This window comes from Chiloscyllium plagiosum, chromosome 8, assembly GCF_004010195.1.
Source record: "Chiloscyllium plagiosum isolate BGI_BamShark_2017 chromosome 8, ASM401019v2, whole genome shotgun sequence".
Lineage (NCBI taxonomy): Eukaryota > Metazoa > Chordata > Chondrichthyes > Orectolobiformes > Hemiscylliidae > Chiloscyllium > Chiloscyllium plagiosum.
Window position 1 is genome coordinate 75,642,726 of NC_057717.1, and position 18,932 is coordinate 75,661,657.

Consider the following 18,932-nt stretch of genomic DNA (forward strand, 5'->3'; position numbering starts at 1 on the left):
TATCCTCTCTATGTACTACTGTGATATTTCGCCCAGTCAAAAGCATCAGCACTTCTCCTCTTTTGGGTCCTGTTCTCTCCTTCCTGTAGCATCTGTCCTCTGGAACAATGAGATGCCAGTCCTGTCCCTGCCTCAGCTGCCTCCTATAATACCTATAATATCCCAGTGCCATGTTCCCATCCATGTTATGGGTTCATTTGCATTACCTGCCCGGCCCACTGCATTGAAATAAATGCAGTCTAACCCATCAGTTTTCCCTCGTTGTCTGCTGTGTTCTTGCTTGCTTTGGCTATTTAAATTGCTTTCTTGAACATCTGTGCCACACTCAAACATCTTTCTAGCCTCATGACCGTTTCCTGTCCTCCAGCCCGACATGATATGGGTCCCTCTCCCGCTCCCAGTTCTGTTGCCTTCCCCACCTGGTCTGAGCCCTCCAGAGATCTGTGGACTTATCCATCAAGACCCCTGTGTTCCTTAGTACTCCACACGAATCTACCATTCATTATGTCTGTCCTTCCCTTTCCTACCTCCCACAGGACTACCTCACACTGGTCAGAAATAAAGTCCATCTGCCATTACACTGCTCAGTTTATCATCGGATCTACATCAGACTGTACTCTGAGAAGATCCGCCTCACTGTGGAATACACCCTCACCTTTCCTGTCATCTTTTAACCTACTAATGATACCTTATTCTTTCACATCCAAGTTTTTAATGTGCATAATAACCAGCGATGGTTCCTGTACAGATTATTGTGGTACCCCCGGTGGGCAAAGACTTTCAATCACAAAACAACCTTCCACCAATTGTGGATCCAATTTCCCAACTTGCCATGTATCCCATGGGCTCTTCCCTTTTGGACCACCCTTCGATGTGGGACCTTGTCAAAGGCCTTAATGAACTCCATGGAACTCACATCATCTGCACTGTTCTCATTAATATTTTTAGACACTATTTCAAAAGCTCAGTTGAATTTATCTGGCAGGATCTTTCTATACCAAATCCATGCTGACTATCCGTAATCAGTTACTGCCTTTTCGAATGTTGATCCGTCCACTTCCTCAGAATTGTTACCAGTAATGTCCCTCCACCACGCCTCCCTCCCCCCCCCCCCCCCCCCCCCCGCCACCCTGCTGTCAGACTATATGCTCTGTAATTACCTGGCCTATCGCTGCTGCCCTTTTTGAACAAAAGAACCACATTAGCGATCCTCCAGTCAATTCGGCACTTCACCTGTGGCCAGCAAAGTATTAAATATATCCAACAGAGCCGCAGCAATCTCCTCCCTTACCTCCCATAGCAGCCTGGGACACATTGTATTGGCACTAGGGATTTCTCCATCTTTATGCCTGTGAACATATTTAATACCTGCTCCTTATTGACCTTAACATGTTCTCGAACCTCACCATCCCAATTGAAATCCCCAGCTTTCTCCTATCTGAATACAGATTGCAAGTATTCACTGAAGACCTCACCTACTTCCTCTGGCTCCATGTACAGATTGTTCCTTTGGTTTCCAACGGGCCCCAGTCTTTTACTCTAACTATTGTCATAAACTATCTTGTGGCTTTTCGGATTCTGTGAGAAACTAGGGGAGAGATTGCAGGGCCCCTTGCAGAGATATTTGTATCATGGACAGCCACGTTGATGTGCTGGAAGACTGGAGAGTAGCTAATGCTGTTCCATCAGTTCAGGGCTGCAAGGAAACCCCAAAGAGCTACTGACCAGTGAGACCGACATCAGTGGTGTGTACATTGTTGGAATAGATTCGAAGATCTTCATGCATTTTGAAAAGCAATGGTGGATTAAGGATAGTCAGCATGGGTTTATGTGTGAGAAATGACATCCCACAAACCTGATTAAGGTTTTGAGGAAGTGGACAGGACAAAGAGTGGTAGATGTTGTCTATAACAACGTCATTGACAAGGTTCTGCATGGTCGACTGGTTAATAAGGTGGTGGTCCAGGGAGAGCTGCACTAATGGATACAAACTTGGCTTGATGGTAGGAGACAGAGAGTGGTGGTAGGGATTTGATGTTCTGAATGGAGGCCTGTGACCAGTAGTGTGTGGCAACGATTGGTGCTGGATCGACTGTTTTTCTTCATTCATATAAATTATTTAAAGTGGAATATACGAGGCATAGTTAGTGCCTTTATGGGTGACAGAGTGGACAGTGAAGAAGGTTTTCTCAGATTACCATGGGATGTTGATCAGATTGGTCAGTAGGCTGAGAAGCAGCAGATGGAGTTAAATTTAGTTAAATGTGAGGAGTTGCATTTTAGTCACAGGAAACAGAGTAAGACATAAACAGTTAATGGTGCAGTTCTGAGTAGTATTTTCAAAAAGAGAGACAGGTGGGTGCAGGCACACAGTTGCTTGAATGTGGTGTCACAGGTAGACAGGGTGGGGAAGAAAGTATTTGGCTCCATTTACCTTCATTGGTCAGAGCTTGGGAGAAGGAATTGGGACACCATATTGTGGCTGCACAGGACATTGGTGAGAACATTTATTACAATTTAATGACGACCATAAAAGCATTGTTGATCATCAGGAAAATCTCATCTGGTCCACTTATACCCTGAAGGGAACGTTGGAACCTCTTCCTCAAGTAGAAGAACCCTCGCTTATCGCTGTATCTTTCTCCAGTCCCGAAAGCATTCCTTATGCCTGTAACTGCCTTTAGGCACAAATATGCTCCTGTTCCTCCGGTTTCGAACCTCCTGTATCCCCTCCTGCCTTGTTAATGTCTGGTCAAAACCCAGTGACACTTTCGATCTCTATAAACTGTTTTGAGCCCCACAACTTGCTCTGTATTTGTAATTCTTTCCCTGTACCATAACCCTTCATATCTCTTGAACCAACTCCAGCACATGTTGCCCTTCCTCACTCTGTGAACTCCTCCTGCCACAACAATCCATATCAGCTTTTTATTGTCGTTGAGGCCCTTATCACACTTCATGTATCTATCAGCACATCCAGTACATTCAAGTCTCCCTTATCTCATTAAAGACCAGCAATGTTTCGGCTTCCGACAACACTCCTCTTGCAGGGACAACCCTGCTCTCCCTTTAACACCTGCTTCAACATTTTGATCGCTCTTTTGTCAGCTTCTGAGATCTCTGCCTTCAGAATTGTTTGATTTTATGGACAGTCTTCGAAACCTGTTTTATTCTAATATGATCCTTAAAGACCCGAGGCAGTCGCTGATTGGTATTTCTTGCTGAAGTTTTGTCTGTGCTAGGGGAATGTCCTTTTGTTGAGTATTTTCTTGCTGTTAATTTAGAGGCATACATTTCAGTCTGTTTACCCTGTTAACCTTGGGCAGTTCTCCCCTCATACCCATGTAATTTGCTTCGTTTCAATTTCAGACTGTTGGGTGTACTTGGAGTCGTCACTGTGGAACTTCATTATCCATTTGAATTCCACCTTATCACCCAAACACCCCAGGCCCCATCCCACTGCGGCCAAGGACGGAGTGACTCTGATCAAAGACAAAAAAACCATTAAACAACGCGGGGGGAGCACTTCAGAGACTTCCTCAACCAGGGCTCTGTCATCGATCTGACATAGTTACAGTGCTGGAGGGGGAGCACAGTACAGACACACCCCAGGCTCAATCACTGCCCTTACTTTAACTTACGTTGCACTGAGACAGCATCGGGAATTCAGAGTTATCAATCCAGGCCTGTGCTGTCATAGTAAGCATCCGTACAACAGAGGGGAAAGCAGGCCTCCCACAAGAGGGTGGAAATGCTCCCTGAGATCTTTCTGTTCTGAGTTCCCTCTCCAACACTGTATCAATGGCATGTCTGATGGACCAGTCTCTTCAATAATTTGTAACTCCTACATTAGTTCCCATCCCTGTAACCTCCTCCCTTCCCTATATTCCCTCCCCATATTTGAAATGTGCTGTATTCCAGACGACCATCCCTATCGCTGTAAGTTACTTCAGTGTCTACACCATGCCTTACCTCGATAGACTCCTCTTCCAGTAACTTGATACAGAGTCATACAGCACGGAAACAGAACCTCAGTCCGATTAGTCCATGCTGACCAGGTTTCCCAAACTGAACGAGACTCATTTGCCTGCGTCTGGCCCATATCCCTTCAAAACTTCTCCTCTCCATGTACCTGCCGAAATGTCTTTTCCATGTTGTAATTGTTCTTGTTTCTCCCATGTGCCCCTGGCATTCCTTTTCATCGATGCGCCATCCTCTGTGGATAATGTTGCCCCTCAGCTCCCTCTTTGCTATCTCACCTCATGTTTATGCCTCTAATTTTGGTCTCACCTACACTTAGCTATTCACCTTCCTTATGGACCGCATGGTTTTATCAACCTTTATAAGACTGGTAGCCTCCTCTGCCCAAGGGAAATATTGAGGACAATGTTACAAATATCTACAATTTATGTACTCAATTCTCTGATCCATAAAGGTAAGTGTGCCAAATGCCGCATTCCTCACCCTGTCCACCTGTGATAACACTTCCAAGGAATAGTGTAACTGCACCCCTTGGACTCTCTCTGTTCGACAACACTGACCAGGGCTCTACCATTAACCGTGATCATTCTCCCTGGTTTGTCTTAACAAGATGCAACACATGATTTTAAACTCTACCTTTCATTCCTTGGTCTACTGGCTTAGGTGGTCAAGATCCCCTTTGGTAACCGTATTCGCTGCCCACTATAAAAAATAATTTGATCATCTACAAACTTAGGAACAATGACTTTTATATTCTCAACCAAATCGTTTATGTAGATGATGCACATTAGTGGACCAAGCCCTGATTATTATAGCACAACGCTGGTCACAGGCCTCCAGTCCGAACAACACCCCTCTCCCACCACCCTCTGTCTCCCACTGTCAAGCCAATTTTGTGTACAGATGGATAGGTCTCCCTGATCCCATGTGATCTAACCTTACAAACCAGTATATCATGCTAAATCATGTCAAAGGCCCTGTTGACGTTAGTGTAAACAATGTATGGTCACCACTTTAACAACAATCAAATTAGTGAAGCCTGACTTTGTCTGCACAAAGCCGTGCTGACTAGCTTTCATCAATCCTTGCCTTTCCAAATGCATGTGACTCTTGTCTGGCAGAATCATTCCACAACTTACCCACCACTGACATTGGGCTAATTGGTCTTTAGTTCCATGGCTTTCCATTGCAGCCTTTCTTAAATAATGGCCAAACTATATTCTTGTCATAGTCGTCCAAACTGACTCTTCAGCTGAAACACACCATAATCTCAAAGTAAACTCGTCCCAGCTGCCTCTTACTGGCCCATATCCCTCCAAACCTTTCCTATTCATGCATTAATCCAAATGTCTTTTAAACGTTGAAATTGTATCTACATCAACCCCTTCCTCAGGAAGTTAATTCCACACTCAAACCACCCTATGCATAACAATTTGCCTCTTGTATCCTTTTGTTTTGAACATCTCTGTCCTCTAGCCTTAGAAATGTGTCCCCTCTTCTTGAGACTCCCCCATCCTGAGAAAAGGCAATTGCCATTAACTCAATCTATATCCCTCATCTTTTTTATAAGCTTCCATTAGGTCATCTCTCATTCTCCAGGTTCCAGTGAAAAAAGACTCAGCCTATCCAGCCATTTTTCAGAACTCAAGCCTTCCATATCCAGCAACATTCTGGTAAATCTCTTCTGAACCCCCTGCAGCTTAATTATATCCTTCCTGTAACTGGGCGACCAGAACTGGATGGAGTATTGCAGAATAGGCCTCACCAGTGTCTGTACAATCTCAACATGACGTCCCAAATCCTCCACTCAATGGACTGAGCAATAGTCAAGCATACCAAGCACCGTCTATTCCATCCTGTGATGCAAACTTCAAGAATTATGTACCTGAACCCGGAGGTCCCTCTGCTCTAAAACACTTACTGAGGCCCTGACATTAATTGTATAAGCTCTACCCTTTTTTGTTTTACCAAATGCATTACCTAGTATTTATTCAGATTGAATTCCAACTGCAGTTTTTCATCCCATTCACCCATTTCATCAAGATCCCTTTGTCATCTCAAAAAGTCTTCTTCACTGTCCATGATTCCAACCTCCAGCCTTCCAGCCCATCACACATAGTTGTCAATACCTTTGCTCGGGGCTCCACAATTTCTTCCCTAGCATCCCACAATATCCAGTGATACACTTAATCAGGTCCTGGGGCCTTCCATACCTTTGTGCTCTAAAACCTCCAGCACAACCTCTTCTATAACATGCATCTTTTCAAGTAGTAGAGAAGTACAGCATGGAAACAGACCCTTCAGTCCCCAACTCGTCTAGGCTAACCAGAAGACCTAACCAAATCCATCCCATTAATCAGCATTTGACCCATATACCGCTAAACTCTGAATATTCATATACCCATCCAGATACCTTTTAAATGTTGTCATAGTATCAGTCTATTTTACTTTCTCCCTCCGCTTGTTCCATACCCACATCACCGTATGTATGAAAAATCTATCCCTTCGGTCCTTTTTAAACCTTTCTCCTCTATCCTCAAACCTATGCCCTCTCGTTTTCCCCACCCGTGGGAAAGGACCTTGAATGTTTACCCAATCCATGCCCCTCAAGTTTATATAAACCTCTGAAGGGTCACCCCTCAGTCTCTGATGCTCCAGGGAAAATAACCCCAGCTTATTCAGCAACAACCCTGGCAACATCTTGTCAATCATTTCTGAGCCCTTTCAAGTTTCACAACATCATTCCTATAGCAGGGAGACTGGAATTGCAGAATACACCAATTGTGGTCTAATATATTACTCTTGTTCCCCGAGTTGCTCAGTCTTTGTCCACAGTTAAGTTCTTGAGTGCAAAATGTGTTTAGGGTCTTAGCCATATTCTACAGTTCCACACATTGACAGCTTCATTGATCTTTAAGGGCTCCTATTTCGTCTCGAGTTACTCTTTTGCTCTTAATATATTTATACAATCACTTTTGGGTTCTCCTTATCCTTCTCTGTCAAAGGTATTTCATGTCCCCTTTCTGCATTCCTGATTTCCCCCCAAAGTATACTCCTACAGCCCCTATTTTCCTCAGGGATTCCCTTGATCCAGCTGGCTATACATGACTTGTGGCCCCTTTTCCTTGACCAGACCCTCAATAGACAGCCAGTGTTTCCGAATGCTGTCAGCATTGACCTACACACAAACAGGAACATGCTGGCGCTGATTGCTCAATTTATCTCACTTTTAAAATATTCTCACTTGCCTGACTTCCCTTTCCCTGCAAATAGACTCGCCAATCACCTTTTGAAAGTTCCTGGCTGATTCGACCAAAATTATTCCGGCCCCACTTTATAACTTGAACTTGTGGACCAGGCCTGTCCTTTTCCATCGCTGTTTTCAAAACTAATAGAACTGTGGTCACTTTAGCAAAATGCGTTCCCACTAACACCTCAGTCCTTTTCCCTACCTTGTTTCCCAAGGGGAGGTCAGGTTTTACACCTTTCTGCAGTTGGGCCATCTACATACTGTTTGGGAGTTTTCTGGAACAAAATTTCTCTGTTCCTAACATTGAATAGTGGCAATGCCAATCTAGATTTGGAAAGTTTAAACACCCCTTCCATAACAGTCTTATTATTATGATTGATATTTGAGATCTCCCGACATATTTGTTCCTCAGTCCGCCATGGATTATTCAAGGTCAGTACACTCGTATCAAAGTGATGACCCATTCTTATTTCACAATTCCTCCAACACAGTGGGTGATCCCACAGGAATGTCCTCTCTAAGTATTGCTGTGATGTTTCATGCAATCAAAACCCACCACCACGCGTCCTTCCCCTCTCGCCACCTCTCTGGCATTCTTGAATAAATGACCCACATTAGCTATCCTCCAGTAATTTGACACTTCACCTGTGGCCAGCAAAGTATTGAATTATATGCACCAGGGCCCCAACAATCTCCTCCCTTACCTCCCATAGCAGCCTAGGATACATTTTATTGGGCACTGGGGATTTCTCCACCTTTATGCCTGTGCAAACATTTAATATCTCCCCTCTTTCGATCTTAATATGTTCTAGAGCCTCAACATCCCAACTGAAATCCCCGGCTACACAGTCTTTCTCCTATGTGAATACAGATGGGAAGTATTCATTGAAGACCTCACCTACTTCCTCTGGCTCCATGCACGGATTGTCCCTTTGGTTTCTATCAGGCCTCACTCTTTCCCAAGTAATCCTCTTATTCTAACTATACTGATAAAATACCTTGTGGCTTTTCCTTTATAGTATCTGGCAAGGATATTTTATGGTCATTGTTTTCCCCTCATTTCTAAAGACCCCTTGCAGTCCCTAAACTTTTGGATGGCTTCGCCTGGTATTATTACACTGTTATTTCTTTATTAATCTCACGATATCGCTTGATCAGTATTCGCTGAACTTTCTGACTTTACTATGTCCTCGTCAGGAACACACTGGCCCTGAATTCTTACTGTATCACTTTAACATACTCCCACTTTCCAAATACAGACTCAACTGCAGATAGTCCACGTTTGCCAGATCCTCTCTAATGATCGTGATACTGATAGGAGACTCAATTGTGAGGGGGGCAGACAGGAGATTCTTTGGCTGCGGAAGACATCCCAGGATAGTGTACTGCCTTCCGGGTACCAGGGTCAAGAATGTCTCTGTGCGGTTAATGAACATTTTGAAGGGGAGGGTTATTAGCCATTGGTCATTCTGCACATCAGTCCACATGACAGTGTTAGATAATGGGATGGGGTCCTGTGAAATGAGTATCAGGAGTTAGGTGAGAGGTTTAAAAGGACGACCTCAAGAGAAATGATCGACAGATTATTCCTAGTTCCACCTGCCCCGTTGAGGACTGAAATAGAAAGATAGGCTAGATAGATGTGTGGCCGAGGAGCTGGGGGATGGGGTAATGTTTGGATCGTTGAGATCTCTTCAGGGGTAGAGGTGACCTGTACAAGGGGGAACAGGTTTGACTTAAAACAGAGGGGCACCAGGATCACTGCCAGGGAGATTTGTTCGTGTTACCTGGGGCGGGTTTAAACTAGTTTGGCACGGACTCTGAGTAAGAGAGGTACCATCGGCCAGTCAGGGGAAAAATATGTCAGCCACCGAGAACAAGTTTCCTATTCTGGATATCGTGGGGCACTGTCAAAGGATGGAAAAGACTATTGGTTTAACGTGCATTTATTTCAACGCACGAAGCCTGACTGGTAAGGCAGACGATCTCAGAGCATGGATTGACTTTGCGGACTGGGATATTATAGCCATAACAGAAACATGGCTGAGAGAAGGGCAGGACTGACTGCTCACTATTCCAGGATACAGAAGCTACAGTTCTGACAGCGTGAGTGAGATGGAAGAGTTGCACTTTTGATAAGGGAGGGCAGAACAACAGTGCTTAGAAAGGATACTCTTAAGGGATCATCAAATGAGGCCATATGGTTCGAAGTTAGAAACAAAAAGGGGATGGACTCTGTTGGGACAGTGTTCTAGATTCCCAAAGAGCCAGCGGATACTAGAGGAGCAGATGTGTAGAGAGATTGCAGGTACCTATAAAAATAATAGAGTAGTATTGGTTGGAGATGTTAACTTCCCCTGGATGGACTGGGCCACCCACAGAGTAAAAGGCCCGTATGGAGTGCAATTTGTCAAATGTGTCCAAGAAATTTTCCTAAACCAAGATGTAACTCTAGCAAGGCCTAACTCTACTCAGGCGGGAGCAACACTGGACCTCCCCTCAGAAAACGTGGTCTGGAAAGTGACTGAAGTGTCAGTCAGAGAGCACTTCGGGTCCAGTGATCACAACTGTCTTCGTTTTAACATAGTTATGGAAAAAGATCAGACAGGTCCCCAGATGAAACTGGAGCAGAGCCAGGTTTGGGGCTATTTGGCAGGATTGGGTGAATTGAAAATCACAGAATACCAGGTTATAGTCCAATAGGTTTATTTCAAAGCACCAGCTTTCGAAGCACAGGTGATAATCTTAAAAGGTGAAAGGTAGAAACTAAATGTGTTTGATATGACATTCCATGACACTGCTATCCTGTTGTTATAAATTCTGTGCCGTACGAATGTGCTCCACAACCACCTGATGAAGCAGTGCTCTGAAGCCCAGTGCCTCCAAATAAACCTGTTGGACTGGAAGCTGGTGTTGTGTGATTGTCGACACCAGTCCAACACCGGCCTCTCCGCATCATGATTACCATCGATTGGGTGAGTTTGTGTGAAGGAAAGGGAATGACTGGCAACGGGAGTGTTTTAAAAGTGTGATCTCAAGAATCCAGGGCCGGTATATCACTGTTAGGGTGAATGGAAAAGCTGGCAGGTAGGGATCCCTGTCTGCTGAGCGATATTGAGGCTCTGTTCAGGAAAAAAAAAACAGCATACATTGTGTTTAATCAATCCATATCTCTTTCCAGTCCGAAAGACACGATCAATCTGTGGAGACCTTGCAATACTCTCAGGTCCCTGCTGCAATCAGGATCTGTAGAACTCACTCCAATGCTTGTTACTCACCTGATCCAGTTCCGAAAAGACTCACTAACATCCTCCCGTGGCTATCTCCCACCTGTCAATGCAAGCTCCCCCAGTCTCTCCATCCATCTACTCATCTCCATAACCTTCTCCAGCTCTTACAACTCTATCTGTGTAAATGCCACCCTCTCCTACAAACCTTTCCACTTTGACTAAACTGCAGGAGGTTTAAACTTCCTTATCTGTGAAACTATCTCCAACCATCCCATCCTACCAACATCCTTATGCCAGTAAACTGCTTCATCCCTCCCAACCTCCCCATCTCCATGAACTCCTGCAGACCCTATAGCTCTGTAACTTCTTGTGGCTCTATGGTCCTCCCTCCCTGTGAAACTACTTCCCGTCCTCACACCCCTCCCAGTCTGGGTCGTCTGCTCCAGATCAGATCATTGCCGTGTCTGTTACCCTCGACAATCCTTGCACCTTCCTATTTGTGTCTCTTCATTCAGATCCCATCCGCTCCAGCTTTCTGAAACCTCTTTGTGCTACTGTGACCCTCCCTATTTAGAACGTAGATCAGTACAGCACAACCCAGGCCATTCGGCCTCAATGTTGTGCTGACCTTTTATCCTACAGACCCTACATTTTACTATCATCCATTTGCCTATCTAAGAATTGCTTAAATGTCCCTAATGTATTGGACTCTGCTACCACTGTTGGCAGTGCATTCCACGCACCCGCTACACGATGTGTAAAGAACCCACCCCTGACATTTCCTATAAACCTTCCTCCAATCACCTTCAACTTTTGCCACCTCATTATTTCCATTTTTGCAATGGGAAATGTATGTGGTTATCCTCTCTATCTAAGCGTCAAATCATCTCATTCACCTCTATGAAATCACCTTTCATCCTTTATCATTCCAATAAGAAAAGCCCTAACTCAATCCAATATTCTTCGTAAGATCTCCCCTCCAGTCCAGGCAGCATCCTGATAAATCTCCTCTGCACCATCTCTAAAGCATCCACATCTTTCTGATAATAACGCAACCAGAATTGAACGCAATAAACCAAGTTTTGTGTAACCCGGGCTCGATAAAGCAGCATAACCTCATAGCTCTTAAATTCAATCCCCCTGCTAATAGAAGCCAACACATCACATGCCTTCTGAACACGGCTATCAGCTGAGTATCAGCTTTGAGGGATCAATGGACGTGGACCCTAAGATTCTTCTGTTCCTCTACACTGTCAAGAATCCTTCATTTCTTCCTGTAAAGGTTTTCTGCGGAATCGTTCAATCTTAAACCCTCCCTATCTTGGTAACCTGTTCCAATCCCTCCAACACTCGTAAACTGGGAAACAACTTCAAGTCCCGACAATCCTCCTTACCTCTGTAACCTCCTTAATTAGTATTTTCCCTCAACATTACTGAACCCTCTATTTGCCTCTGCAATATTCCTGATATCTGCATAACTGTGGAGAATGGCTGTGCACAGCTTCAGGTTCCCAGGCTTGGAGATGAGAGTTCAGATGTGAATCTATTTGCCCATTCTGTCTTTGTGCCTGATACTGACCTGGTCCTGCTCTGGTAGGAAGCACTCCCCGTGCATCTGGTAACCTTCAGATCTATGTTCCTATCCAGAGCTTACCTCATCGATGCCTTCCTTTGGAAAGTTCATTAATTTGTCTTTATTGTCAAGCATCGGTTTCGCGAGATGCAGGAATTGGGAGTGGCCATTTTGAGAGAATGAGACGTTTATCATTGGGAATTGTGGAGCCTTTAAAAATGAAAACGGCAGTTCAGAGACAGTATTCCTGTTAGAGTGAAACGAAAAGCTGATAGGTGTACAGAATACTGGATGAGGAGAGAAATTGAGGTTTCAGTGAACAAAAAGAAGTAAACATATCTCAGGAGAGAGTGTGAATCCTGAGAAGAATCTAAAGGCAGTAGAAGTGTACTGCAGTGGGAAATCAGGAGGGCGAAAAGAGGGCACGAGATAGCTTGGACAAATATTGTTAAGGAGAATCCCAAGGGTTTATATAAAAATATAAAGGACAAAATGGCAACTGGGGAGAGAACAGGGCCCCTTGAAGATCAGCAAGGCAACATGCATGTGGAGCTGTAGGAGATGGGGGAGATACTAAACAAGTGTTTTACATCAGTGTTTACTGTCAGAAGGACATGGAAGATGCAGAATGTCGGGACATAGATGCTGTCAACTTGCAAAAATGTTCATATTACAAAGGAGGTGGTGCTGGATGTCTTGAAATGCATAAAGGTGGATTAATCCCCAGGCCCTTATCAGATCATAGAATCATAGAGATGTACAGCCAGGAAAAAGACCATTCGGTCCAACCCGTCAATGCCAACCAGATATCCCTACTGAACCTAGTCCCACCTGCCAGCACCCGGCCCATATCCCTCCAAACCCTTCCTATTTATATACCCATCCAAATGCCTCTTAAATGTTGCAAATGTACCAGCCTCACCACTTCCTCTGGCAGCTCATTCCATGCCCGTTCCACCCTCTGTGTGAAAACGTTGCCCCTTAGGTCTCTTATATCTTTCCCCTCTCACCCTAAATCCATCCCCTCTAGTTCTGGATGCCCCAACCCTTGTGAAAACACTTTGTCTATTTCTCCTATCCATGCCCCTCATAATTTTGTAAAACTCTATAAGGTCACTGCTCAGTGTCCGACACTCCAGGGAAACCAGGCCCAGTCTTTTCAGCCTCTCCCTGTAGCTCAAATCCTTCATCCCTGGCAACATCCTTGTAAATCTTTCACAACATCTTTCTGATAGGAAGGAGACCAGAATTGCATGCAATATTCCAACAGTAGCCTAACCAATGTACAGCACAGCCGCAACATGACTTCCCAACTCCTGTACTCAGTATTCTGACCAAAATAGGAATACATACCAAATGCCTTCTTCACTATCCTATCTACCTGTGACTCTCCTTTCGAAAAGCTACGAACCTGCACTTCAAGGTCTTTTGATTCAGGAACACTTCGTAGGACCTTGCCAGGACCTGATCAGGTGTATCCTAGAACTCTGTGGGAAGCCAGGGAAGTGATTGCTGTGCCCCGTGCTGTAATATTTTTATCATCAATAGTCCCAGGTGAGGTACCAGAAGACTGGAGGTTGGCTAACGTGGTGCCACTATTTAAACAAGATGCTATGGAAAAGCCAGGGAACGACAGAACGGTTCACCTGACATCAGTGGTGGGCACATTGAAGGAGGGAATCATGATTTGCATGTATTTGGAAAGGTAGTGACTAATTAGGGATAGTCAGCATTGCTTTGTGTGTGGGAAATCATGTCTCAAGAAATTGTTTGAGGTTTTTGAAGAAATAACAGAAAGGATTGACGAGGGCAGAGCGGTCAGTGTGAGCGATATGGACTTCAGTGAGGTGTTCGAAAAGTTTCCACATGGGAGGTTGGTGAGCAAGGTTAAATCTCATGAAATATAAGGAAAACCAGCCATTTGGATACAGAACTGGCTCAAAGCTAGAAGAGAGAGGGTGGTGGTAGAGGATTGTTTTTCAGACTGGAGCCCTGTGACCAGTGGAGTTCAAAAAATCGGTGGTGGATCCAATATTTTTGTTATTTATATAAATGAATTGGATGTGAACATAGGAGGTGTAGTTAGGAAGTTTGCAGATGACACCAAAATTGGAGGTGTCGTGGATAGCGAAAAATGTTACCTCAGATTACAACGGGATCTGGATCAAATGGGCCAATGGGCTGAGGTGTGGCAGATGGAGTTTAATTTAGATAAATATGAGGTGCTGCGTTTTGGGGAAGCATATCTCAGCAGGACTTACACACTTAATGGTATATTTCTAGCGAGGGTTGCTGAACAAAGAAACTTCGGAATGTGGTTCATAGCTCCGTGAAAGTGGAGTTGCAAGGAGATAAGATAGTGAAGGAGGTGTTTGGTATGCTTGCGTTTACTGATCAAAGCATTGAGTAGAGGAGTTGAGAGGTGAAGTTCTGGATGTACTGGACATTGGATAAACCACTTTTGGAATATTGCATGCAATTCTTGTCTCTGCCTCTCGGAAGGATGTTGTGTAAATAGAAAGCGTTCAGAAAGGATTTACAGGGATGTTGCCAGGATTGTAAGATTTGAGCTACAGGGAGAGATTGAATGGGCTGGGGCTATTTGAGGCTGAGGGGAGAACATATAGTGGTATATAAGAGAGGTATGGATAGGTTTAACAGAAAAGGTCTTTTCCCTAAGGTAGTGGAGTCCAGAACCAGACAGCCTAGGTTCAGGATGAGAGGGGGAAGATATAAAAGGAACCTAAGGGACAACTTTTACAGGCAGAGGGTGATGTGTGTATGGAATGAACTGCTAGAGGAAGTGGTGGAGACTGGTACAATTATTGAATTTAAAAAAGCATCTGGGTGGGTATACGAACAGGAAGGATTGAGAGGTATTTGAGCCAAGTGCTAGCAAATAAAACGAGATTATGTTAGGATATGTGGGTGGTGTGGATGGGTCTGTTTCTGTGCTGTACATCTCTCTGACTGTCAATGTTTTCTACTGTCCATTACCAGCCATACACTTCACTGTTTCCCTCGTTTACCTTGGTCAGTTCTCCTCTCAAACACATATAAATGGCTTTGGTTGTGATTGTAGGGTGTGCTTTAAAAATCCATCATCTCGCTGACTTCCACTATACTACAATTTCCCAGAGGATACCTCAATGTGACATTATTCCTCCACTAAGCGTCATCACCCAACGATCGATCTGAGATAGTCACGTCCCTGGCCAATTGCACAATGTGTCATTGAAAGAAATACTGACAAAAACATTCCAAGATGAGTTTGGAGAATATCACTTTTGGCAAAGACTGATGTCTCCCAAAACTATCGCAGTGCCTTTGCATTAAACAGGAATTCATTTGAATATGTAACAGTGTTGAGCAATGAAATGTTGTCAGGCAGCCGGAAAAAAACATTCTCCTGCTTGTGATTTGGACACGTTTTGCCCAGAATTTGCATTCAGGCTGATTCAACTGCGTAATCGGAGGCCAAATGCTTTCTCTGTAATGCCTTTGTTACCCGAGAGGGATTTGGGCCAAGTGCTGGCAAATAAGACGATATTATGTTAGGATATGTGGGTGGTGTGGATGTGTTGGACCGAAGGGTCTGTTTCTGTGCTGTAAATCTCTCTGACTGTAAATGTTTTCCACTGTCCATTACCAGCCATACACTTCACTGTTTCCCTCGTTTACCTTGGTCAGTTCTCCTCTCAAACACATATAAATGGCTTTGATTGTGATTGTAGGATGTGTTTTAAAAATCCATCTTCTCGCTGACTTCCACGATACTACAATTTCCCAGAGGACATTAGTGTGACATTATTCCTTCACTCAGCGTCGATCTGAGATAGTAACGTCCCTGGCCAATTGCACAATGTGTCATTGAAAGAAATACTGAAAAAAACATTCCAAGATGAGTTTGGAGAATGTCACTTTTGACAAAGACTGAAGTCTCCCAAAACTATCGCAGTGCCTTTGCATCAAACAGGAATTCATTTGAATGTGTTACAGTGTTGAGCAATGAAATGTTGTCAGGCAGCCTGAAAAACATTCTCCTGCTTGTGATTTGGACACGTATTGCCCAGAATTTGCATTCAGACTGAATGCTTTCTCTGTAATGCTTTGTTACCCATTATTGTCAGGGTTACCTGTCCTGCACTCCTTGAGACCCCACAAAGATGTGTGGAATTGAATATTTATTTCAGGGGGCAGTTCAGAGTCAACCTCCTTGCTCGGCGTCTGGAGTCACATGTAGGCCAGACCGGCTGTCGATAACAGATGTCCTTCCTTAAAGGATATTAAGCAGTTAGATGGTTATAGCTGACACCGGCATTAAATTGTTAATGAACAGTCTAGTAAGAATAACACGAGGCCATCAACTCTCCCACTCGTAGCTCAACCGTCACTGAGTACTGATCCTACTGCACCATGAATCAAAAACCTTTCATCATGACCATTGCTTGATCCTAAAATCATTCCTGCACTCTGGTGATATCAGTCAGTATCTCTCCATGCGGTATCCCTCACTGTGTGGGTTTAATTGCTGCCTCTGTCAATGTCTCTCACTCTTGCAGCTACTCCAGATCCTGAGCCAACAGAATTCTCCACTCCAGAGAGACGTAGCAGCACAGGCCACGGGTGGAGTCTCAGATTTTTTCCAGATCGCTGTGGCATTCAGTACCATTCTCCTTGTGTAACCCTCACTGCATCAGTCTAATTTCCCATTCTGTCTAATTCTGTCTCTCCTGTAGGTACTCAGGCAGCTCCTGACCACAATAGACTTCCCAACTGCTGGGTGTCTCATCCATCACCACATTGAAGATGGTTGGTCAACCAGAGAAACAAAGGGCAGGGAGATCTGGAGTCCTCAACAAATCCTGCAGTGAGGTAAGATCATTCACAGAGAACAGAGCAGAGAGCATTTAAATAGCTCGAAAGGTCGGCCCTCAAGACATGACGTAGATACAGTGATGAAGGGTGAACACAGAGCATAAAGCTCCCAGGCTCAACTCCCATCCTTTGTGAGAGGATTACTTTCAGTTCTGCTGTACTGAGCCTGTCTGAGACAGCATCGGGAGCGTCACAGTTATCTATCCAGTCCTATGCTGTCTTAGCGAGCATCAGGACAATGGAGGGGAAAGCAGGCCGACCACGAGAAGGTGCGATTGAAGCCTGGGATCTTTATGTTCTGTATTTACACTTCAACATTCTCTGTTGTCGCATCATAGAGTCATATAGCAAGGAAACAAACCTTTTAGTCCAACTCATCTGAGCTAGTGCCTTGAAAGCTTTTAACTGAGAACAGTTTCTACCCTCTCCCTACAATCCCTCTGCAAATTTAAAACCTACTTCAATGCTGACTGTCTCCCTGTCACTGAAAAATGCTCCAGACTGCATGACATGCCAAATCTCAGGAATCTCCTCCTCCCATCATAACAATAATCTCTCTTTCTGTCATCTTGCACAATACCTCCAGCCCACCCTGTCTCTGTAACATCCTCCAGCCTCGACCCTTTGCGTACACTCCTCCAGCCCCTACAGCACATGATATCACTGTAACCTGCAATCCCTGTAACATTCTTGCCTCCCATCCTACACCACCATACGGCCTCTAATTCAGCCAGCATCCTTACAGACCTCTCTATCTGTACAAACTCCTCCAGTCCCTACAGCCTTTCCTGCCTGTGTAACCTGCTCCCATCCCGGCAGCCCTACCTGTTACAGTGTCCTGAAGCCACAATAATCCTCCCAATGTCTGCAATCTCCTCTATTGCTGTGACCTTCTCCCGTCACGACACTGCTCCATACCTCTACCCCTGTCGTCACTACCAGCCTTCCTATCTCTGTAACCACGAGGTCACTAAAACCATCCATGTACACGAAACATCCTCTTTCTTGCTGTATCCAAGCCCAGTCCCTACAGTTCTCATTTTCTGTAACCTCCTTCAGTCTGAAGAACCATCCAGTGTCTACACCACTCTGTATTACTGACTTCATCCAATCGCATAAACCATCACCACAAACCTCACTATCGCAGTAAACTCTTCCAGTTCCTCCCTATCTCTGTATACCATCCTTTCGTTACTGCTCATTCCTGATGAAGGGTTCTGGCACAAAACGTCTATGTTCCTGATCCTCGCATGCTGGAAAAGCACACTGGGTCAGGCAGCAACACACTCTTGATTCTGATCTCCAGCATTTGCAGAGCTGACCTTCCCCTGGTGGGGCAATGGCCGAAAATTGCCCCTCTTTCCGATGTTTCTGTGTAGCACTCCCTGGCTCTATATCTCTGTCAGTCCCCACTATCCCCACTAACCGTGTAAACTACACAATCACCAATCACCAATCACTAGAATTTTCTCAGACCATGGAATACTCCCCATATGTCCAATCTCTTCAGCCTCTCCAACTCTCCCAATCTGATTCCTCCTGCAGCCCGATAACCCCAGCTATCTTTGTAACTTCCTTTATCCACTGGAACACTCCCTATCTCTGGAACATCATATCCTATAGCATCCCTCTGTTTGTCTGCTCTTCCAATCACTATGGCGGCGCCTACCGCTGCGATGTTATCCCACACACTGAATCCACTTCCAACACTGAAACCTTCACTGTCTCTGTTACCTTCTCATGCAACCACAGACCTTCTGATGTTCATCAGTCCACCATATCTGTGCAATCTACACCAGCCTCCAGAGCCCTCCTTACATCTGTCACCTGCTCCAGCAGCTATATCATTCCCCATCTATCAGGGCAACTCTGTAACTACTGCAGCTGCTATATCACTCCCCATCTGTCAGGGCAACTCTGTGCCTGCTCCTGCAGTTATATCACTCCCCATCTGTCAACCTTACTCTGTATCATCTCCACTTGCTATGTCGCTTCCCATCTCTCAGGTCTATTACGTAAC